Source organism: Betta splendens, chromosome 11 (genome assembly GCF_900634795.4).
Source record: "Betta splendens chromosome 11, fBetSpl5.4, whole genome shotgun sequence".
Lineage (NCBI taxonomy): Eukaryota > Metazoa > Chordata > Actinopteri > Anabantiformes > Osphronemidae > Betta > Betta splendens.
The window spans coordinates 11,288,364-11,313,591 of record NC_040891.2 but is presented as its reverse complement, the minus strand read 5'-3'; the positions used below and the strand labels follow the sequence as shown (position 1 = coordinate 11,313,591).

The window sequence follows — 25,228 nt, the reverse complement described above, 5'->3', positions numbered from 1 at the left end:
CATATATCCCCAGACGCACATGCGTTCACCTGAGCAGATACTATACAGGGCAACAAAGACAACTGTGTATATGTGCTCCTATTGTATAGACTGCAATGTAGCAGTCTGGGAAAATCTCCTTGTGAAAGGTCTGTCTGATAATAGGCAACTGCTTGTGTAAGATCATATGTCACACCTAAAGATAGGTCTCGAGAAGGAGTGTTTTACAGGCAGGTTGTGGGAAAATCTATAGAAATATAGGTTTAAATATATAGATCGTATGTTAAAACATATACAGTAACTAGTTACAACGTTGACCCTTATTAATAATACTTACAAACTATACAAGGAAGTAGAATAGACCAATTGGTTGATTGAAAACATAATCTGCATCTTAATCCGTAATTAAAATGATTATTTGCTTGTTTCTTTGCTCTAAATGATTTGATATGCAAAAAAAACGAACGGTGTTTGTTTATATAACTAATGGCTGCATTTCTAAAGAATGAAGTTCCATAATTCCAGCTCTGAATAATGAAAATGTACTTTGTGATTATATTGAGGTGGCGTCGTCTGCTGTGATTGACAGCTGGAGATGAGCCAGTCGTGAAGCGGCAGGACGCGGCTTCACCGACTTTGGCAGAACGCTGACGGCGCCCGGGCAAACTGCTGCCCGACACCGCCCACTGCAACGCCGGGCGTCTGGGCGGCAAGTGGGACAAAAGGTGAGCTAAAAAATAGAAACGACTCAATCTCTAAGGGGCTCAGATGCGCCGCTGCTGTTAGCTACCAGCTAGCTAGCAGAAGCAACTGGAAACGAACTCAGCGCAGATAAGTCCAACTCCTCTGACAGCTACGCGTGCACGCGGCGCGCGTCCTCGCCAACGGCAACACGCGCCGTTCTGTTCGTGTGCCCCTTAAAAGCGACGTCGGGCCGAGCAGGGTTCGGCTGGAGTTGAGTCCAAGTTCGGCCGATGTTAGCTAACGTGAACGCGGTGGGGCAGCGAAGAAGAGGATGCTGCGGAGGGAGGCGGGCTGCCCCCATTTAGAAACGACTGTCATAGAAAAAGCCGTCAACCTCCGCCTTTGAACCCAGACGACTCAAACAATAGCGTTTAAATGTACCGCGCAAAACCGGCACGCGATTTATATGTGATAGTGATGCTTAAAACGTTTTAAAGCCGAGCCTTTTCACCGCGGTGATGCTGGGCGTGAGCAGTTCCCCGCGGCGCCCAGCAGAGGGCGGTGTCGCGGCGCCGTCTCCCACGTCCGCGGCCCATTCCTCCCTTTTATTAGACCCAAAGGCTCTTCACGAAGCGTGCCGCGGTCGACGGCCGAGGAGGAAGGCGCCTCCGCGAGGAAGACTCCGCCAGAGAGTATAGAATGCGTGCGTTTAGAGTTTGATTTAAGTGCAGCAAGTGTGGAGGTCCGATGGGGGAGCTGGAGGTGGGGAGGAATTCTTCATCCAGCACTGAGCAGCACCAACCCACTTCTAGACACGCACAGTGAGTCCGTAGCTTATAAAACATGTAACATGTTTCACTGGCAACGTTTTTTTCTGGTCAATGGGAGGAAACAGAAATGCTCAAATTTCTAGTTTTTGCTTTTTGACATCTTATTAGATTCAGGTGAACGTTCATGCATACGCTTTTGCAAAACACAGCAGCATTCAGGGACTAATGTCCATGTTTTCTTAATAATAGCGTTTATTCTGGGCATAATTATAGTCATATCTAATGACAGCATAGCGAGAAAGCTACCGAAACAACATGGTCATTTTTTCCCAGCACAGTTGTCTCTGATCCTCGGTACCTGCCTCCTCTTTTCTCTTTTCTCACCCTTAATCCCTGACAATGTATTACTTATAAATAGAAAAGTAATTACATTAGCTGGTGGTTGCAGTGTTTTCACCTTCTGTCTACCTGTCTCACAGTGTAGGCAACATGTCAACTAAGCTGAATGAAGTTCAGCGTATCCGTTTTTAATTTAGTAAAAACTTTCACATTTATGACATTATAGTTTATGAATCTGTTTTATGTCTCAAACTAATCCCTAGGTTTTTTTTACTATAGATACTTTTTTATATGCCTTTGTTCAGTTTGTGGCAATTTTCTGACAGTTAGAACGTACTGGGATCAAAGCTTCATTACTTATCTTGAAATATAAATTATAAAAATCCTCAGAGTAGTCATTTAATATAGATTAGAAACACAAAAAGAATGAACAGTTTAATTCATGTGTTAATGTTTTTTGTGTTTAACTGTGTTTGTATAATTTATGTGTTGATTATTTTGTTGATTGACTTTTGCATGTCACAATTTATTTCTTGTGCTGAATTATAAAATAAATATGGCAGGAAGATGTGCTCAGGGATCCTATACAATTACTATATTAGTGAAAAATAATTATAACAACTGCTTTGAAAATACATAATTCAGTACATTTTTATACTCATATTTGCTGGTTTGAGTTTCTTTTATGTTGCCTTTTTATCTCATTGTAAAGTAAGTATGTAAGTGAAATAGTCTGTTCTTAGTTTTTGAGTGTTCAAAAATTTAATTTCAGAAATGTCCAAAAGGTGAAAACGTTACTTTTTGGCTCTAGCAGCTTCAGATGAAGCTGTGTCATACTAGCGAGAACCAACGCGACCGATAAATTAAAGTCATCGTCTGCAGCACTTATTTTTAGACTAGTGTTTCAGAGCGTTGCATAATTCTGATTGTTAGTGTGACACTGATCTGCTGAAAATACCGAAAACCGTGATGCTTTAAATATTTCTCACCCCGACCCCAAAAAGCCCGGCGTTCCTTTTCTGGGATTTCGGCGATCTACCGTATGCGGATTACCACCGTCATGTGTAACGCCGCATCCAAAGCTGAGGTGGATGAATTGAATGTGCAATTACATATGTGCGGACATGTCAGCACACACACACACACACACACACACACACACACACACACACACACACACACACACACACACACGCACGCACAGAGCAGCTCTATGCTCTCGAGTCAGCCTGTCTAATCTTCTTCCCCTCCCCCCCTCAACATCTCTCTCCCCTTTTTGTCCCCCTCACCCTCTCCTTTTCCTTCCCGCTCGCTCTGCCTGCTCTGCTCGCACTATTTCAAGCCTCTGCCTGGGAGAGAGAAAGAGAGGCAGAGACACACAGATGCGCAGTTACAGGGAGAGACAGGGGAGGGGAAAGCAGGCAGGATTTGGAGTTCAAGTGCACGTGCAGAAAAAGGGCTGAATAGAGGAGAGTCAGAGCAGAAAGGAAACCAGGAAAAGGAACGGCAGGGGTGGGAGACAAAGCACACAGTGGCTCTTTCTCTTCTCCTTTCTTCCTCTGTTTTCTTCTCCCAGTGAAAGAAGGTATTAGCCTTGAAATTGGGGGTGGGGAGCTCAAAATTCAAATACCGTGAGTATAATAGAAAAAATGTATTCCTATTCCGGCCTTCTCCTTTTTCCTCTCCGTGCCGACACACTCCTCCTCTATCCCTCCCTCTTCCATATTCCTCCGTGAACCCCCGGTCTCTCCTTCCTCCCTCTCCTCTGGCTGGCTGTCCTTCCTCTCTCCTCCCACCGCACTCGCACACACCCCGGACTTCTTCCCACTCCTTCCCCTCACGCGCGCCTGCGATCCACTTTCACCGGAGGCTGGCCGCGGCGAGCTCGCCTTTTTCCTGCTTTTTTTCCCTCGCTCTCCTCTTGGACGCCGCCGTCCTCCCGGCGGGCGCCGCCGCCGCGGACCCGAACCACGCGCGGTGCCCCTGAAATACGCAGGCCGTGGACTGTCCCTGTCTCAGACCGCGCGCCAGCGAAGACTTTTTTCTACTATCCTGCAGTAATTTCCTTCCTGGCTCAAAATCGACTTGTGTTCAAAAGCCTTTTTTTGTGTTTCCCCCTTTTCCGACACAGAGGGTTGAGGGTGTGTTTGATGATCAGACAGGGGCGAGGAATGAGGGGAAAATGGAGAGCATGGTCTGCAGGGGGAAGCCTGAAATTCAGAGGAAGAGAGAGAGAGGTGGGAGAAGGAGTACCGGCATTGGCAAGATAAAATGGGAGGGGGAAGAGAAGAGGGGGACCAGACTTAGGAAGGAGGTACGGATGGATAGGAATCGTCAAAATCGCGGGAAAAGGCGCAGGGAAGCTGAAACTCCAGAATGAGGCGAAACTGGACTTTTCGCCAAAGTCGCGCTCGCACTTTCCGCTCCGCGTTTGCCCTTCGGCTTTTTGACACGATTTTCCGCCGCTCCCCCCGTCATCCTCTCATTCATCCGTGAGTATACCGTACGTGCGCGTCCTCCTCCATTCCCGCACGTGCATCCTCGCTCGGCTTCGTTTTTTAAACCTGTGTGTGAAGAAACTGTGCTCCCCGGGCTGCTGTTTGTCCGCCCTGCTCCTTCACTCCCCTTTTTAGTACCTTTCTCCCGTTCCTCGCTTGCATCTTCTTGCAGGATTACATCTGGTCACATTTAGGTGAAGGTTTCAGAGAGGGATCACTGAGTGCACTCTTTAGGGGGCCCATACATGGGAGGCTAGCACATGAAGGCATGGGTGTGTTGTGCGTGTAGCTATCGGTGTTAGTCTTGTGTGTGCGTGTGCGTCTTACTGTAAAGGGATGTGATTTAGAGTTCAGGGAGCCGGCTGGAGCAGGCGGTGACCCCTTGCTAATACTTGCGTGGCTTTGCACAATCGCGTTTCATATTTCAGGAAATTTCAGAGTTGGTGGTTAGCGTTGTGTTAAAAGGAGGTGAAGCGGTGAGAGTGCGACGTGTGACGAGGCTTCTTCTTTTCTCTCTCGTTAGATTTTTCTCTCCCCTCATGCTTCCCCCTTTCCTGCCCTCGATCCGTTCATCCGGGTCCCTAATCTATCTGCTGGTCCGCCTGTAAAGACAAAACCAACACTCCAAGATGTAGTCTGGTGTCAACGGAAGACAAAGACAGGTTTATTCCGGTGCGCTTCTGACTTGGGATCAGTCTCCAGCGAGTTTTTCATTTTTCTAGCTTACTTTCGTCTGCGGTGGTGAGTTACAGGTAGACGGGGACTTTGGTGCAAAGATAGCGATGCAGATTTTTTTACATGCACTTGTTGTACTATGAGTACAGATTAGTAGTAGACAGAGTAATATGATACGTAAAGCATAAAATAGACATAGGTGCCTGTGTCCATTTGCAGTTCCTCTGCTGTATCCTCCATGGCTAAACCTTTTCTTTGGCGTATCGGTCTCACATATGTCCTGCAGCTCTGTTTCCTCTCCTGTTTTAATCAGTCCGCTCCGCTTTTTGTTTACGCAGCCTCCTGTTATCGCGGCCCATATTTTCTCTATCGGTTTCCACAGTTGCTATCTTATAGCCGCGATTGTTCGTCCGCAGCTGATGTTCTGTATTGCTGTGAATGATAAGCGCCGAAACACCCTTTGATTGATGTTGCCCATTTTTATCTTATTTAAAACCTGTTGTGTTATTAGTTTGAGAGATGAAGCAACAGTATTGAAGTTATGTGCAAGTACAGGATCATCAAAAAGTTACAATGAAAGCCGTGCACACAAATACTGCTGATAATAAAATAAGGAGCTCATTGTACAGACAGTGTTGATACTGAATGTACTGTATGCTAGCTTAGTTCTTTAATAACGTTCAGTGTCTAAATGTGTGCTATATTAAATCATATGCCACAGTGTGATACGTTTGCTGAGAGGAACAATGCGTCTTTTTCCTGACCTCCGATGTAGCTTTCAAGAAATTAAACTACCATTTTTGATTTCTGAAGGTTTTTGAGTTTGCCATTGAAATAACACAAGGAGAAGAATCTGATAGATACGAGGGATAAATGCTTGGATTTCCTCTCAAACCTGACTTCTACATAGTCAGACCTACCCACCACCTTGGATTCCACTTTTCGGGGTAATGCCAATGTAGTGAGACCCCCAGGTTATGAAATATTACTCAGACAGACCTGGTGTTATGTAATCTTACATAACTGAGGCAGCAGCTCAGCAGGCTCGTGATCAGGGGCTCTGGAGGAGAAGCTATATGGGTCTGCTTATGGTATGAACTCATTGACAGGGTCAACACACTCTTGAATACCTGGGCCTTAAAGGGGAAGAGGCCCCCACTGCAGCATTCACACATATGGGCTGGAAGTGTCTGACACCTAAAGGCTGAGGAAGTGGAATAACATCTCCTATAGCAAACAGACTGTTTGTCTCATTTAGTCATTTCTTACCGTGCGTACGTCTTCTCTTCACATCTGTGTTCTCGCAGCGTGCTGCTGTTATACAAGGGGCTAGAGCCCACTGCCTTTCCAATGATTTTGTACCAGCTCTCCGTGAACTCTGTGCATGTGTGTGTGTGTGTGTGTGCGTATCATTCATAATTGATGACTCAACCACAGCATACATTAATGGATCGAACAGACTTCAGGAATTCCCATGCAAGCTACCGTTATGTGTAGCAGGTTTGAAATCGTGCTGCCGAAGTAGCTGAAAACCAAAACTCTGACTAATAATAGTGAAATAATAAATAGTATGAGCAAATGTCCACATGAAAGTATATATGTATATATACTCTCATATATTGATCTATCTATACACAGACTATCTGTCTATTTATTTATAGCCTATATCCAAATGGTTAAATGGATGATGAATAATTCTAAAGCTGTTATGTGTTATATTAAAATGATTATGATTATGTACAAACAACTCCTTCAACAATGTCCTTCTGTTTTTCAGATGAATTTCATGAAGATGTCATTTTTATCAGGTAAGAAAATAATCTTTACAGCGTCCTTCTATATTTATATTTGACACTTTTGCTCGATGGTTCCTAATAAATAGCACATCGCTCTCATTCCGGTCGTCTCTATGGTTGCAGGTTCCCCCTACATTTTTGCCTAATGGCACTCAGCAGTCAGGATCACTTGGTCAGCCATTTTAGCCCGTGGCCCAATCGAAACGTCGAGCCACCGTCAGAATAATCGAGTTACTCCTCCCTGAGTCATTCTGCTATGATTAACCTCACAGATATGTGAAAGCAGCGAGCAGACAATCACTCATTTTGCCGGCGTGCCTATTTAAGTAACACTGTTGGCCGCAACTTATCTTAGCAAGCAACAAGTGGAGGGGTCATCCGTTGGTCACGTCCCGATTATCAGATGCTGCTGAAAAGTCAGCGAGTGCGGGTATAAAGAGCGGCCTGTGGTCGGGCCTTGAAGCCGGCTCTGGAGATGCCTCACATTACATTTTTGTCTTTGTGCTGATGTCGCCCCTTTGCCCCCAGTCCAGCAGCGGGCGAATAAGAGCTACATTCTGCCTCTGTGACACAATAGGAGCCTTCTTGCCCTGATATTTTCACAATGTGTTTTTGCAGGGCCCCCCCACACACACACATGCACGCCCTGCAGCCAGCACAGACAATTTACCTATGGATAAACGATCCATTATAGCTGATATTGTGCAATTCTTCATAACCGTGTGAGCTTAGAGAGTATGTTTCCATTCGCAGCATGTCTATAATATCCAAGGCAGGTGACTTTCACACTGACTACAAATAGGAAATATTTGTGTTTTATGACCACCATGTTGTATGTGTGTATCTTTGAGGTTGCTGACATGATGCTGCCACTGTAACCACCGCGGTACAGTATGGTGGTGTGGCAGGGGTTAACATCTGAGGCCTGGAGGAATGTGTCCGAACAGGGAGAATTCCTCAGTGCTGTGCGACCGGGGCAGCGCTCTGACAAGAGCCTGCCACCTATTCTAGCATGTGCATCGGCACCGCGCTCCTCTGCCTCTTTGCCCTTTTCTGCCTTTTTATAATTCCGCCCGCCTTTTGTCTTCTTTTCCTTTTTCTGCCTCTATCTGCTGCCGAATCCCCCCCCTTTTGTGTTTCACTGTTTCATCCTTGTACTTCCTGCCGGCGCTGTCTGAGTCTGTCTCTCCTGCGTGTCTCTTTAACTTAATCTGTCCGTCCGTCTTTCAGTCACGCTATTTATTTTGCTGTCCTACTTTGCCTCGTGTTGTTCCCACACTTCATTTTGTCCCTGTGCATACTGGTGGCGTCTTCAAATATTCAAGGCCTTAGGTATTTATGTTCTAAATGTCATTATTCTGTCATTGTCCTCTGCTTTCTTCAGGCCGTCACCCCTGTCGCTCCCTCTCTCCGTTTCTGTGGCACATTGTATCAGGAGTGCAGGGAGGAGAGGGAAAACGCACCAATACTATAGATATAGTACTGGTGTTTGTTATTAATGCTTTAGCGCACATACAGTACCTGGTAGTGCTGGTCATGTATGATTCATGTGGTGGATACACAGATGCAGGCTGTGAGCTTTTCGTATCGACTACCTGTGTTGTGAAGGAGTTTGCAGAGTCTCGCCTCCTCCTTCGGGGTGACAGACAGACAGACAGACCCCCGGGTACTTGAAGGTTTCTGCTGATGGCAGACGTGGCTGTTTGACACAGCCTGAACCTCACACATGCACTGAGCATGTGTACAGTACAAGGTTACACAGATGTACAATGGGCACTGTTTTAGGACTTTTGCACACAGCCACATCTGCCCCCTTTCCATTGTATGTTAATTTAATAAACCTGTGCATACAATTTAGAATACATGGCTCAAATTATTTTAACCTTCTCTGTGATTGACAACATACATCAACAACATTTGTTCTTAACGAGCATGTTTAATTATTGACTTTTACTGACATACTAAATTTTTAACCAGCCTGTCATGTCTCTGGTTTCTCACATGTGTGGATTTACTGATGTTCTATCACTGTAATTGAAATATCTTTTCACAGTTGGTCAAACAAGAGAAGACATTTGACGATGTCGACATTATTCTTTTGTTGACTGAACATTTAATATTTACAAATTAATTTAACTGTTCTCTTATAGTGAATAATTGAATAATACTGCTTCTTAAATGTTTATTTGTCAGTTTGTTAGTAATGTATGATAATAAATTAGGAAAGTATTTTTTTAGTAAAGCTTAATTTCATAATAAATATTATGACACAGTTAGTATTGAGGCCAAATTGGATTCTCTTAAAATGATTTTTCATCCTGCTCTGACATCATGGGTGTGATGATCTGTGAGATGGTTGTGCCTGCCACCAAGCACCTAAAGCCCTTGCAGATTCAGACAGTGAGGGGAGGTGAGACGTGAGTAATAGCAGTGACTGATGATGTCACAGACAGCATCGTGCCGCTTCAGCTGCCCCCATGACCCGGCTTTAGGATGGCAGCAGCAGTGCGCAGGCACCCGTGGGTAACACACGCCAAAGCACATTAGAGGCAGGGAGATAGAGGGAGGCAGGGATGGAACACACAGAACACAGCTCAGGGGGACAGAAAGAGAGGCCGAGAGACGGAGAGACAAAGAGAGAGTAGGGGAGGCTGCCAGATTAAAGAGGAGAGAGGAAGAAAAGCTGAGAGACATGGTGATGGTTCCATCGCTATGCTTTTTTTTTAGCAGGCTGTCTGGTTAGAGTTGATGTTCTACATTACTGCCTTAGGATCATCTCACTCGCTCGGCCCCTCTATAGCTTCCTCTATAGGGGTTTTCTTCCTCCATCACTTAAGGTAAAATCCAAAATCACATTTAATGGCTGCACACAGCAGTAATTCAAATATTACTCCCGTGTTTAAACAGTTTGTAATTTATATAAAACATAGATTTAAACAAAAAATCCCAAGAATTATTACCTGCAGTCCTAAACTGAGACCGTCTCAGTCGAGGCCCCTTTTTTCTACACGTATCACGCGGTTTTATTTTTTCCTCCCTCTTTATCTGGTTTGTATCCATGGTCACTGCTGCTCAACTTTTACCTCGCCGTGTGAAATTGCCAAAGGTGAAAATGATAGTGTGAGTTCAACAGCAGTGAAAAGAGCAGCGGTGGATGTGCCGCGGACGCCTGATAAATTGGCTCACAGGGTCGCTGTCACTGGGTGCTGCTCCACTGGGTCAGCTGCTTGTTGCCACGCGCTCTATGGACTTTAAGATGATTTACATTAAGCAGCAGTGGCTGCAAATACAATTTGATTATTTTCCACCAAAAATTCTGGAGCACAAGAAACATTCAGTTCGCTGCTTGTATCCAACTAATGCTTCTTTACAGGCTGTAGTTAACAGACAGAACGCCTTTCCCAGAATAACCAGGTTACTTAAGTTAGTGTAAACACACTGAATGCCTCGACTGCCAACTGGTGGGTTCTGGGGTATCAGTTGCTAAAGGTATCGCATTTAATTAAACAATATGGCTGACACACCATACATTCCGCATCTCTAACGGCTCTCACGGCTAATAGAGGTATTTATCGCTGAAATCCATCTCAAGAGCCGTAGAACCTTGAGCTGAAAGTGGAGAGTGGAATTGGAGAGCGCCCGTTCACAAGCACTCAATTGTTTGTGTTTGTTTTTCCCCACTATCACTTCAAAGTCTCATTTAGTTCCGACTCCCAAATGGCTCTTGATTCTTTGATCTCGCAGCCTAGAGATGAACAGATACACAAAGCCGAGCAATCCTGTTTGCAATTTCAAGGCGATACTCCAAAGCTAAAGAATCTCAAATATTTTTCAGCGTATGTGGAAAATGCCTCTCAGCTACTGTAAAAATGTTGCCAATAACTGTGTCTGAGGTAATGAGGACTGAAATAGACTTTAAATGTAAACCCATGCAATAGCTACAAATACATAACAACACAGGAAAAGTCAATAAAATAGGAAGTTAATACCCCTACAGTGATACAAATATAGCACCGATACAAAAAGATCATCAATATTTGTTCCAGAGATTCTCTGTAACTGCTGTTACAGAAGGAATCTGGTCAGTTTAGGCAGTGACACTGGTCAATGCTTGACATCTGCATAGAGAGATGATTAAAGCTGGAGCATCCAATTAACTAAAAATGGGAAAATGTCAGTTGTGAACTTTGCCTCAGTGGTCTTCGCGACATCACCCGCTGTCCTTGCGTTTCCTTAATGAATAGAAACCTGAGATTGTGGTTTTGAGTTCTGTTCACCTACAACCCTGCCACTCTGCTGCCTCAGCACCTTATAGCGCGTGCTGTGTAGGCGGTGCTATTCTGCGTGGACCTTAAGTTCCCCCCACAGACTTCCTCATCCGTCTACTCCAACTTTTTTCAATTAAGATTTTAAGCCAAATATAAATCCTTTCGGTTTCTCTAATTTTGATAAAGTGATTCATCTAATTTCGACTTGACTACAGTGATGCTTATACTCAGGAATTAGCCAGTTCCTCTCTCATCCTGACTATTATTTTTTTCAAAATATCTCCATGCTAGCTTTTTGGCACTTTTTCCTCTAAAATGAAGTTTACGAAATTCCTAATCTCATCGTGCTTGATAGGAGGAAAATGTGTCCGGCTTGTGCAGAATAGAGGCAGAAAGGTCAAAGTTCACCTTGACTACAGCTGCTGCCTGCAGATAGTGACAGATGTTGCTGCCGTGGGACCTTGATGAAGTTTTTTTTTTAGTCAAGACTCACTTAGTTGCCAAAGCGATGTATGAATTGAGCAGTCAAAGAAAGAGCTGGTGGTTGTTGCATCACCTGCATGAAAAGAAGCTAAAAGAGGCTAAAAGCTCGATCAGTTAAGTGCACAAATTAAACCTAAGCAAGAAATATATAGAGAATAAAGATGAGAAAGGTGCTCACAGTGAGAATGAAAATAGAAATATGAAAAATCGCATTGCATGAAACCAAACCGCCAGTGATGCAGGATGCGGGAGTCGCTGCTCTCCTGTCTCTTTCTGTTTTCTCTCTAACTCACTTAACCATCCATTTTAACCATCAGTGACCTCAAAGCACCAAGGTTTTGGCTGTAGAAATGAGTGGTCCATCCCAAGTGTGCATTTAGTTGCAGTTCTGCTGGTAACACATCAGCCCCTCCAACCCACCGACACCCCTCCTCCTCGTCCTGCATCACCCCACTCACTCGCTTTCAATCTCTCCTTCCCTCTCCTTCACTCCCTGGCTTCATATTGATCTGAATTCATTTGTTTCCTATTGATCTGGCAGTCCACCCTCTGCCGCATTGAGCAAACACAAGGACACACACCGTGCTCGCACAGGCCCCCGTGCATGCTCATGTACAGCTTCAGCACATGCACGCACGAGACTCGCACGCACCGATATGCACCGAAGAAGGGCTGCATGCGTTTACGGCGCTGGTTTGAAGTCTAGCGGCTCACACGCGCTTGATGCAAACAGGCAGAGCTGCAATCACACACTCTTCATCTGAGAGACTCCAGGAGCCGAGCGCTCGTCGGTTTAGAGAGGTCTCAACTCAAGCATCAGACAAGCTAATGACGTACAAAGGAACCTGGATTCCATATTGATCCAACACTTGGGGAGTGAGAGGAAAACACAGACAGCGGAGGGCTGGCGCAGGCAGGCGACACAATTACAGCTGCAGTTCGTGTCTCAGGTTTGCTGAATTGAACTCAGAATCATTAGTACGACAAACGAAAGGGAGGCAGTTCGGAGACGAGCCACGTGGCACTTTTTGCAGTACTTGTCTGTTTCTTCAGAACCGTTCGGGGCGTTAGAGCAAATTGTCAGTGTCTGTAACTTTAATTTAAGGCTGTTCACGTTTTCTATTTAATGTCCTCTAGTGCAGTAGAGTTACACTAAATAAATGAGCTCATAATAGCTTAGTAGTCAGTTCTGCATTCTACTGGGAGCCGCCGTCTTCAGTGGCTGTGACAGGTCCACCAACCTATCTTGAGGCCCCACCAGCCACTCTGAATTTTTGGTTGGTGGTATCAAGTTGCCATGACACCAGACTGTTTGTCCTGCCCTCTGACCTCCTTTCAGGACATGCTGTGCTCAGTCAGACTGCATTGCCAGCAGTGGCTTGAGTTCAAAGGGCCGGGGGGCAATGGGCTGGGGGGAAAGGCTGCGCTTGTTCTCCATGATATTAGATAAGATGCAGTGGAGGCAACGCTCGCTCTCCCTAAGTGCATGCACATATATATATATACATATACAGTCTACACACACACACACACACACACACACACACACACACACACACACACTTGAAGGAATTAATGAGGACACACCAACACAAAAGCTGCAGATTCTTGTCTCTGTTGTCTTTCATTGTGTTGCGGCGTAATAATTATTGCATTTGTTTGGCTCATTACCATTTTATTTATGATGCTGGATTGCGTTTTCTAGCATTGACAATGTATTATTCATCAGCATCGTCTTTAACTGTCTCTGCTGTACATGCTTTTTCTATCACCCTCTTACTCGTGCTTTGTTGATGGCACAGTATTCTTTCTTGCCATTATCTTCCACTTTGTTAATCTGTTTCAGACTCTGAACATGATGTTTGAAGCGTCCTCTATAATAAATGCTTGTGTTTTTATTAACCTCTTTTTGCTGCTGAGTGCTCTAATCAGGGATTGGTCCATTATGATTTAATTATCATATAGCGTTCATTAATTATTGAGTCCAGGGTGTTTTTTTATTTGTCACTCCTGGACTACGTGGTCTAGGTAAAAGCCAGCTAAGGTTGTGTTTCGGTGTTGGACCCTATTTATTTTTTGTCCCAATGTGATGGCTAAACCTGTTTATTCATATTCCCTGTCTTATCTTATGCTAATGATCTGCATGATGCTCTGCTGATTTCAGGAATGTCGTGAGCAACCATAGACGCTCCCTATTGAGAAGAGAGTCCTGGGAAAAGACTAGATCCCGCTTGTGAGGTAAATGCTCTGACAACATCTGTTGTGTTTGAATGTGATTGAACTGAATAAGAGGACAAACAGCTTAAAGCTTCAGAGCTGCTGTGGGGAACGTCTATACATAGAAACACTCAAACATTTCTACTCTCTTTCTGTCTCCTCCTGTTTCTTTTTCTACTTATTATAAAACATGTTTTTGCATATTTACAATCCATATGGAGCAAAATAGTTACTGTGTGTCGCTGCCAGACGCTCCTTCTCACCTGTTAGCAATCACACCATCAAACCTGCTAAATGAAGACTAAATCAAGGAGCCATTCTCCTGCATCTCAGATAACTACGTCCTTGATTATTCTCTATTCATTTTTTTTGGTCTCTTGTCTTTAACCAATGCACGCTTCGCAAAGAAAGAAAAAATTAGTTTATATTAGCCAACCAATCTGCCTCCTATCAGTTGACACCCACAGATTCAAGCCAGTAATAGGAAAATTCAATTAAATCATTCATAGGCTATTATTTAAAATAATTACATACTGGGCTCATACAAAAGCCATTATTATATAATGAGAACAGTCCATTGTTAGTGTATGTCATGTGTGCATTAAACATATTTGTAAAAACATGCATGCACGTGCACACACACAGTCAAACATATCTCCCACTCTTACATGGCAACACAGGACGTGCACACACACACACACACACACACACACACACACACACACACACAAACACACACACACACACACACACACACACACACACACACACACACACACACACACACACACACACACACACTTTATACTGGCCAACACAACCCAATAGCCATTGACAACAGTGCCCTAGCAACCACTGGGCATCATGCCAAGCCACTGAGGTTGCCTAGTAGTGTGTTCCCATGGTAACGTTTTCTGCCTTTGTAAATAAGGTATGAGGACAGTGAAAAGGAGGGTTTGGGATAAATTGCACTACAGAAGCTCGTTCTATCTTGAGAGAGCTAATAATTTCTGGTTTGTGAGTAGCAGATACTTATTGTAGCCCTGCACCAAGCTATTATTTAACTGGAGAGGCGCATCACCCCATGTCTGAGTTATCGCCACATCCACACAGGTCCAGTTTAGCGGGGAAGTGTGTAATTTTAGTTTTTACTAAGCATAACTGAGACAATAGTGGCCATGGGAACGTGTTTATCTATTAGCTTCATATTGTCACCTTGTTTCTTATGGGACCTTTATCGTCATTATGTAGCTTCATTTACAGTTACGTACCTGAATAGTTTGTACCGTTCTGGAAAATCGACTGGACTAGCAGCAGCTCCTGGCTCCGACTTTGAGAACCGCTGTCTGAGGCCCGCATTCCTGTTGAGCTGGCACTTGCCAGGAGATTCATAGCTGTGGTTAACATTTTATTTGCTGTCACTGGGCAGATTTCGCTCCTCTGTTACCCTTCATTGTTTGGGTGGTGCCGATGTCTACGTCACTTCTCAAAGACGATAAGTGGTCGAGAGTCGCAGCCTCTCTTCTGTTCTGTTCTTTTCTGTTCTGAGCCAAAATTATTTTTGTGCATAGAAAATTCTGAATTTCGTAGTATATGTGCCGATATGTGGCTGAGTTTTTAGTTTTTCATAGATTATTTCTACATCTACTCATTTATTTTGTTTAGTCATGTTTATTAAAATAAGGCTATGCTCACTGTCCTATGTTGTTGACGTATTACATTTACTGAAGACCAATAAATCATAAAAAATAAAAATGACTAATTAACTCACTGGTTAAATAGACTAAAAGAAAACCCTGATCACAGCAAATAGAATTTGTTGAGAGTTTGCAAAGCCTCTTTTTCTGTTTTTCACAAATCATGTGGTATTCTCACTTTTACAATTACTCTATAAGTAAATTTTATTGTCTTGCTCTGCTGCTGAGATCGTGAACATATGAATAACAACCATTTTTCTAGTGTCATTATTGGATATATTCAAAATTTACTAAATAAAGACAAATTTACAATAAAATTACATTTCAATTGCTTATGTAAAATCAGTTTACAGGAACAATCTAAAAAATTACAAAAGTACATTTACCAAAAACATCTAAACAAAACAATACTGACCTGCAAACTAATGTTTGACATCACTGGAAATAACATTCTCACTCCGGTGTTTTAGGTGTACCTACTGTATACTCTGACTACTATACTCTTTTTTTCACCACATACTATACCGATTACACTTAAAGTCATGCGAGCCGTTTTTTACCCAAAACTATACCATGACATTTTTTTCATGATATACTATTTTTCATTATGGTAGTTTGCATTTGATGTCCATTGCCACTGGACCAACTTCAGCGCTGTGAACTCAGCAAAGAAAGACTAAGATAAAGTCAAGTTTACAATGTGATGCATGTCACTATGCAATAAAACTCATAGTGTAGTGTTGTTGTGGCAGCACAACTCACACATGACAAAAGTGGGATTTGAACCTAAAATTTGATTCTAAAATAAGTCAATGCATTAACGGTACTGTAGATGTACTGAAAAAACATGTCATAGCATAGAATGTCATAAAAAATGTCATATTACAGTATGTGGTGAATTAAGTGCCATATTTTCATACGTTGTAAAAAACCCACCCAAAAAAGATTCATATTATGTATGACGTACACAGTATCATACACAGTATTTGACCCTGAATTTACAGGTCAGATACAAAGTTCTCGTGATCAAAGCTCCACCCTCTGGTTGGACTCTGGAATTGCATTATTGGTGCTAAAAATGGGAGTGGCTAAATTTAAATATTTACACCTTCTCCAGACCCCAGAACTAGCGGGGGGCACTGGTAAGTGGCTGGTAAGTGCGTGGTCAACGCCATGTAAGCGCCTGTAGGTCGACTGAAATCAGTAACTCTGAAACGCGCCATCTGTATTATTCTTTGACTGAGAGTATTTTTTTTCTTTTTTTCTTGGGGTCATAATACTGTAAATCTCAGAGCTTGCCTTGACCTGCCACCACACTAGGTTCTGGCTTGTTTGCCACCCTGGCCTCTGGTGCAGGGGCTTCCCACCAGACCACGCTGGCACACGAACACATCCAGACAGATTGGCAAAAAACTGGCACTGGCACCACCGTGCCGCATTCATGCGTGAGCTGACTGCGAATGAGACAGTGAGAGAGGTTTAAAAAGGGGAGGAGTGGAATCAAGGGGATGAAAGGGGGGACTTAGTTGGCGTGAACAGAAAGATTGCCTGAGAAAAAAAAGTTGTGAAAGATTTTGAGGCCTGAAATGTTCTGTGATGAAGGACAAATAAGAGGCAGGAGGACAGCCAAAGAAATAAGACGAAGAGAAGTTGGAGGGTGGGCAGAGGGCAGTGGAGAGGGGCCAACGCAAAAAATACATGTCTCTATTAAGCATATGGGGCTGCCAAGTCCTGTGAAGATGAAGAAAATCTGTTGGGTCACGTTTCATGTACAGTACTGATGGTTAAATGGTAGACCCTTGGTAAAGTCAACATATTGAGGCTTTTATTCTGGTAATGGAACCGAACGACCCAACACAGCTATTCATCATGCTTATTGAGCTTTGTCAGTAAGGCCCAAGTTGTATGAGACTTTAAGTTGTTAAAGGTTGTTTTTGGTGCATTGACCAAGCTGAATACGTGGCACAGCAACTCAAGTAATCAATGGGTCCGTGAGGCGCACAGGAGGAACAGCAAAACACAGCTGCTAACAATAGACAGTTTGCAGAGATCACCGTAGTTGATGTTAAATGTGTGGGTGTGCCTCCTTATTTATGGAATATAATAAGGCAGATTGACTAAATAGAGCTTAGACTGACTTAAAACACTGGCTTGTATTTACAAGTTACACAACAAAACACTGTAATTGACCTTATACGATATATGTGACAACATTCCTACTATTCTGAATGTTTGCCATCTCTCAGTAAATACTGCATTTATCTGTAAATGTAAAGTTAATTCATTCAAGCTCAATTCACCAAACTCAATCCATGTGTGATAGTCGACTGCCACAAGGTTAGATATTATCTATGTGTTTGGGAGAATGAACATAAAATGAATCCAAAACACGTCAAGGTAACAAGCAACCTGTTTAAAACACGGCAGGGATATAATTAACAGTCACATTTGACAAATTCTTGTGATTTTTGAAGATAAGACTTTTTCAAGGCTCTTACAAGCCGTTGTGTCACAGATGTGGCATTTGGTTAATAAAAGGTCTAAAGATTAGCAACATGCTTCAGATTTTAAATATAAATAATAGATTTTTAAGCACTAATAAAGGTCAGAAACCGTTCTTTTCCAGTCCTCTGTGTCCTTGTAGCAACCGCAGCGTTATTAGGCTTTATGGTTTTGTTTCATGGGGATATTGTGGTCTACATTAATGTATAAAAAGCTTCAGTGACTTTCAGACCAATGTGTTTATGAAGCTTTAACCAAAACCACAAGCCTTACCTTGTAATGAGTTGTGTCTTAACCAAACCAAACCACAGTTTAAACCTTAATCTCTGTGACATTTCGATTGTGAATGCAGTGTTTTATTAAAAAGTTGCCCTTGAACATATAGTAATCCACAACCACAACTGCTGAACTACTGCTGAGTTGTACATTAATTAATGTCTTGGTGAGTCATGAGTAGTTCCAGTTTTAATTAAATGAACGTTGCGTGTGTTAAGCCTTATTGAAACTACTGAGAATTAGAACAGACCTAGTTTCAGACAGGCACAACAAAGGCAAACAGAGACCTTTAACTTGAGACCTGTGCATAATGAGTGACTTCAACAACTGTAATTCTAAAACTAGTGTTAAGAAACACAAGTTAATTGTTCCAACTTCACAACCGTGTTCCAAGATATTTTTACTTCAAAATGGACGGAGAAAATGTAGAAGCAAGCCTATGCATATGATCCTATACTGTATTATTATTAATATATTTAATACCACAACAGGGACTCAATTTTTGAAGCTAAAGAAAAAACTGAGCTTGACTTGAACCTCAGACTGACATTGAGGTACTGCTCAGCAGGGCCTACGCGAGTCTTTGAGCATATGGAAGATTCCACCAACTCCACTTGCAGAAGTAGGTCAGGCAGACGCCTACAATGTGCAACTGCAGGTTAAGTGTTTGTCTTTGTGTTCAGAGACAGTGAAGGTCTGCCTTGGCCCCTGGTGGGAGGGGGGTGGTCTGTGTACTGTCTCTACCCACAAGAGGGAGACAAGTCTGCAGAAAGGCATAGACTGCAATTAGTTATCCAGCGTCGGCAATTATTGTTTTCATTTCCAGCATTGTCACAGTCACAACTTTAATCTTGTAGTCTCTGGGAATTGTACTAAGCCTATATATTAATATCAAACCGAGCTTTGTGAGAATTCAATGAGATCATGAACTGAAAAGGGGGACGGGGTGAGGCGCGGTGAACAAAGAGAGAGATAAAAGTAACAGACTGGAAGACGGCATTGGAGGAAGACGTGACGCCGGCGTTGACCCTGCTTCGGTGCGCTGCAGTGTGAGGTAGTTGGTTGTATGGTTTCGCATAATAAAGAGCCTGGAGATAACTGTACAACCTTCTAGCTTTCCCTGCGGTGTCACACAGACGTCACACAAGTGCCATCATCGTTCATACCTGTTGGAGTGGTAAGTAAAGGCTGACTGGAGATGTGACCACGGTGACAGTACGTCAAGGATTTACTAGTACAGCTCAAATTGTAAGGGACAGTAACAAAGAAGATGTCAGTGATGTTTAGTGAAATTACCTAAATAAATAGATTGGTATTAAATATTAAGGTATTTGTTGAATACGTTTAAGTGTTATCGTTCTCAAGGTCTGTGGAGGATAAAGCCAGAGATCTGCACTGACAGATCGCATCCTCTGTACCATCTAACTAATTCTACCTTTCTCCTTCACAAAATTAGATTTCAGATGCATAATCATATTGACGCAAAAACAAGCCACAAAATGGTTTCTGCACCGACTTTAAATCTAATAAATCTGAAATACTAATGGGGTTTTGCTGACGAGGTCCGGCTAATTCGGGCGTCAATATACCCACCTTGCTCTGCAGTGCTCTTTGATTTATTTGGCGCAGTCCAATGGGGTAGGAGGTGACTATCAGTAGGGATTTGTTTCCGAGCGTGTCATGCACAAAGCCGCCGAGTGACATTATGCTGGAACGTGGCTGTGAATGTTAAAGTGCGGCAGAAGTTTAAAGTAACGTCTGTAAGAACGTATGAATCGCATTTATTTGCTGCACCAGTTTCTTGGATTTATGTTTAACTTGTAGTAGTTGAATTAAATATGGGGAGAGTTCTTGGTGTTTTCAGCCCGTGACTCTGTGATAACGCCGCCGTGCTGCGTATGAACTTGCTTACCTCCTCCGCCTCCGTCTCCTTCTCCTCCACACCCCAGCGCCCCCCGCTCCCACCAACCCCCACCCCCCCCACACTGTCCCCCAGTGTGTCTGGCTAGTGGCTCAGACGCTCAGTATCCGCATTGCGTTGCAGTACTCCGGCGAGGAGGGGAAAAAAGAGCATATATCAGCAATCTCTGCCGAGCGCTGCTCTTTTCTGTGCGCACACAAAGAAACGACTCCCCTGCACGGTCCGACTCGGGAGGAAACGCAGCCGCCACAATGGAGCTGCCAGCCACCTGCTATTTCAGAGAAGTTGGCCGATTCCTGCCGCCCCTTATACATTTGACGCCGATATTTCATACCAGAAGCTGCCCTGCTATTTTTACCCTCTTATTAATTCTGCGCCGGTTTATCTCGCTGCATTCCAATGTATCACCTAATTGTTGTTTTGGGAGATTTTCATCTAGAGGTGCAAAGTTCAGCCGTGTGATTTTACGGTTACTTGGCTTATTTCTCACCATGAGATAGTGGATATCTGTGAATTTGTGTAACAAAGGCGGGTAGATCGCTATGTGATGAATTGCAGCAATAGCAGGCTTTGTGTTAATGAAATATGGAAGAGGAGCAGCAGTGTTGTGGTCAGAACGGCTGGGAGGTTAATCACCTTTGGGCTTGCTGTGGCTTTGATCCTCATGCTGTGTAAAATCCACAGCCTCCGTCTGTGAGCCCCCCACCCCCCACCCCCCGTTCCCTCGCTCTCACACAGATGCGCGTGTGTGTGTGTGTGTGCACAGCGTTGCACAAGGACACACACCCGCCTCGCTCGCTCCCTTACGAACACGTTGACTCTCTCTCTCTCTCTCTTCCAGATGCACGGATGCAGCAGCGCAAGTTCAAACACACGCACGCACACACACACACACACACGGAGTAAAAGACACCCACGTAGAGAGACACAGCATCATGTGAGCGTAGACTCTGCAACACGGGCGAGACGGGACGTCACGCCTCGAAAAATGTAAGGGGTTAGAGTACGGGAGAGGCAGAGAGGGCGAGAGACGGGGAGGGGAGGATGAAAACGAGGGGAAGGGCTGAGACAGAGCAAGGGGAGGCGGGGACAGGGTGATAGAGTATTCAGGCAAGAGAAGAAGAAAGCGATAGCTGGAGATGCTGCATGCTTGCTTAAGTGTCGGAGTGTGTGCGTGCATGTGTTTCTGTGTGATCTATGTAGGTGACACAGATTCATGAAAGGAGGGGGTCATAGATGAAGGCGCTGTTGGTTGTTGTTGGGGGTTGGGGGACGTGGGGGTGTTGGTACAGCACCAGATTACGGATTCAATGCAATCGCCCGCGTGTGTCCTCGCTGTGCGCGCGAGCGTGTGACATACCTGCCTCACAGACGCCGCCTCGCTCGGACTCTAATCGCCCGGAGAATTAGTGATGTGACTTGGCAGAGGGAGACGGGCACAGCAGCAGAGCCAGGGACAGCGCCTGGGAGAGGGGAGGAAGAAGAGGAGACACAAAAAGAGGCGAGCGGGAGATGGAGGGAGATGGAGGGGTAGCGGGAAGGGAAGAGCTTGTGTGCTTGCGCTGCGCCGAGCGCTCGGAGGGAAGCAGGGCTGTGAAGATGGGGCAGGATAGGTTTTATCAGCAGCGTTTTCCCAGCGGCGGATTGATTGATGCTTGTTTCTCACAGGGGGGAGAACGGATCAATAACTTGTCGTGAGAGTGTGTCGCGCTATTCGTGCGTGTGCGTACTTTGTTTCGCGTACATGTACTTGTTGTTTGCATGTGCACGCGACAGCATGCGTGCGTGTGTTTGCATCCAGGCGTGCGTGTGTGCGTGCGTGTGTGTGCAGGAGCGGCGAGCAAAGGCGAGTGGTGAGTTCAAAAAGGGACTTTCGCGACTGAAACCGAGACAACGGTTCGACTGACCGCGTCCGGCCGCCATCTTCCCTCCGCTCGCGTCCACCTTCGTTCGTTCTCCCCTCGCAGAGTTCAGCAGCCTCTGTTTTTTTCTCACCCGCCGCCTTTGTCTCCCGTGTGCCGGAGAGCAGCAGAGGAGCTCGTCAAACTGGGACAGAGGAGGAGATCTCCAAGCGCTGAGACAAAGAGGAAGGAGAGAGGCAGTCTTAATTTTGCACACAGGCAGCGACGGCTGCAGGTTCTGTCGGTGTGTGTGCGCTGGTACACCTGGGAGACAGCGGTCCTGCAGCCACAGGCATGTTCTGGATTGCTGGCAGATGACCATCTGCACAGACTGGCGCCGGATGCGAATGGAGCTTTTCAGCCGTGTACCAGTTGTTTGAACCCTGGCTCATATTCCTCATGTGGCATCTGCAGTGTCAGGCTTGTGTGACTTTTTATTTTGTCTGGGCAAGAGTAAATCAGTGTTACTCCCTCAAGGCTGAACATCTTTGTCATGGGGGAGTGATTGCATAATCCTGTGAAATCACAAGGCCTGTAGGAAATATAAGACGACAGTCTTGTCTGCGGCTCCAGGCACAGCTGTCTGTGGATGTTTCATGGATGTGTGTGTGTGTGTGTGTGTGTCTATGAACCGCATGACCGCTCTGTTGGATCTTGATGCTCACGCAGACCGTCTGTTCATATGCAAATCCTTATTTATACATTAAATTTGAGGGTTTTTCCTCTGCGTATGCGTCTGTCTCTCACCGCTTTGTCCATCCGTTTGTCTGCCAGCAGGGGGCACTTTGTTTAAACCCACTGCGCAGACCGGCACTGAATACCAGGCGCTGGCTATGTCAGGAGGACAGACCGTGAAAGGGCCCTGAGAATGCAATGATCTGATCAAAAACACAGAATTGAATATATTTGATGATGTATTTTAGCGCCTTTGTCCTTTTTTCAACAGGGCGTGATCCGGTCCAGTTGTGACGCCGTGTCAAGACGAGACATTTTTACATCGGACTGCGTCAGCATCGATAGGAAACAGCGGTAACAAAGCCGTAGTGAAACGTGGCGTCTTTTATCCAAGAATTAATTTTTTACTATGATGTGGTGCAAATTGAATTGCAGTTGTATTTGTTTGCATGTTATAAAGTTGAGCTAACCTCTATATGTTGTACGTGAATGAAAACATAAAATACATGACGTCGATATTAAAAAAGTTCATTTCGATGGTGGAGGAGGATGATTGAACAGCCGCGCCTCAGCTGCTTCAGTTCATCAGTGTCCGTCTGTGTGTGTCATTGTCCCTGAGACCCTTAACCTGTGATGATATGAAAGGTCACAGGTGAGGCCCTTGGGAACAGAGGTGCATGCAGCTGCTTCTGGACATGACAGTAAACCCTTTGAGTGGAAAAGCCTGCATGAGATTATTACAGACATCAATAAAAGACTCAGATCAGACCTGCAAATCTGCACAACACTCATCAATAAGATGCTTTGATTGTATGAGGTCATCTGGGGAGAACGCGCCAAACTTTCCAGACATTGTAAAAAACAAAGAAAGAGGCAGGACTTTTTTTGGTCGGCTTTGAACACAAACACTTTAATACCGGTCGTGACCCTGAAATATGATTCACATCAAATTTTAAAATCTGTTCGCAACATTAAAAAAAGTAGAAGGAAGGAGGGAGGCTTTGATAATTAATTTTAAAAAGACAGTGACATTCCCTTGATGTTTAATCATCCGAAAATACACTGAATATTTTTAAACTCTGTATCTTTGAAAGACTTTCAGCAACAATTAACATTCCGGTCGGTTCACTATTGGACTGTGAGACAAGACGAAGAGAACAAGCAAGCACTGAAGCAGGAGCCGAACATATAAGATGAAGGTTACTAACATAGTTTTAATTACGTGATTTGTTTTTTTTATTTCTATACATGAGTGATTTGCATCGTGTTTGTGGAATTAATGAAAATAAAATGTTAAAAAACAATGAAAAGTGGCTGGATTGATTTTTGGGTAAGTGTTATCCTTATATAACTTAACAAGCTCAGCTATTTTGCTTAAATGATCTTTGGTAGCGTATAAGCAGTGTAGGTCATATTTACTGTAGCTTAACCAGCAGGAAGTAAAGGATGCATATTAGTGTAATTAAGATCAACGTGGTGTTCGGGTCCGACTGAGAGAATTACTCAAACTTGAGCGTCTCATTTTTCTGATCAGTCGCAGGGCGTTTTTCAGGTGAACATATAAAAGTGACACGATCCCCCTTTCAGACTTGTGGGTTCCGTGTTCCCTGGCTCTCCGCCCGCCATGTGTTTGTGCATCCTAGGACAGTTGACATTGATTGTGCAGGAGACAGACTGAAACACATTAGTACCCAGCTCGCTCCTGTCGCTGAAAAACACATTAACTGGCTGCATTGGGAGCCCTGTCTGGTAACCATGGCAAAGCACACAGGGAGGAGGAGGAGGGGGAGGGTTGAGACGGGGCAGTGGGTTCAACGAACAGTCTCTCAGGGGTTGTCTTTCTCAAACGCTCCTTTCCTTTCCTCTGGCCATGACTGTCATTTTCTCTCAGCCTCCCTCTCCCTTTTTTCTGACAGCTTCTCTCTCTGTGTCTCCCTTCCTCACACACATATAAACACAATTTGCATATTTCTTTTTATTCTCTTGCATTCTTCTTATTGATACTGACCTCATTACTCTGGCCTTACCTCATACTCCACTCCCTTACCCACCTACTCTGTGCAACATAATCTGCCTCCCTGTCATTTGCCTTCTTTTCAAGCCTTTTATTTCTCTCCATTTCTTTTCTTCTATTGTCAATACAGTTCCCCCTTCACTGAGAGGCACAGGAAAAACAAGGGGGAGCTAAAACAATGTCAACTGTAACTGACACTAACAAACCATGTCAAGACTTTTATTTGTTTTCCCGTGCTTCATCTGAATGCAGACGAGAGATGATGTGGGAGGTCGATTCTAGTTCATTTAAAAGTTGCTCGTCTGTGCTGCAGCAAAGCTTGAATTAACCTGCGTGGGATCAGTTAAGTTCTTATCGACTCAGTTACACACTCTTCAAGTAAGAATTGGATTTATGCTTCGGGAGAGCTTTGATATTCCTCTCCTGCCAAACTCAATAAATATGAAATGCCTGGTGAACTTACACAAGAGTTTCACTTAACTCACGGTTCTGCAGGGTAAGTTTTACTGAACTGCAGCCACTGTTGCCTCTAG

The 25,228-nt window shown here is 44.2% G+C and overlaps 1 long non-coding RNA gene across 1 annotated transcript; it reads left to right on the top strand.

The window, feature by feature from the left end:
- Window positions 1-549: 549 nt before the first annotated feature.
- LOC114865644 (uncharacterized) lies at window positions 550-23,991 on the top strand. Its single transcript, XR_003787554.3, has 4 exons — window positions 550-704; window positions 6,723-6,753; window positions 13,657-13,730; window positions 22,953-23,991. It is a non-coding gene; the product is annotated as an uncharacterized LOC114865644 (long non-coding RNA).
- The last annotated feature ends 1,237 nt before the right edge of the window (window positions 23,992-25,228 follow it).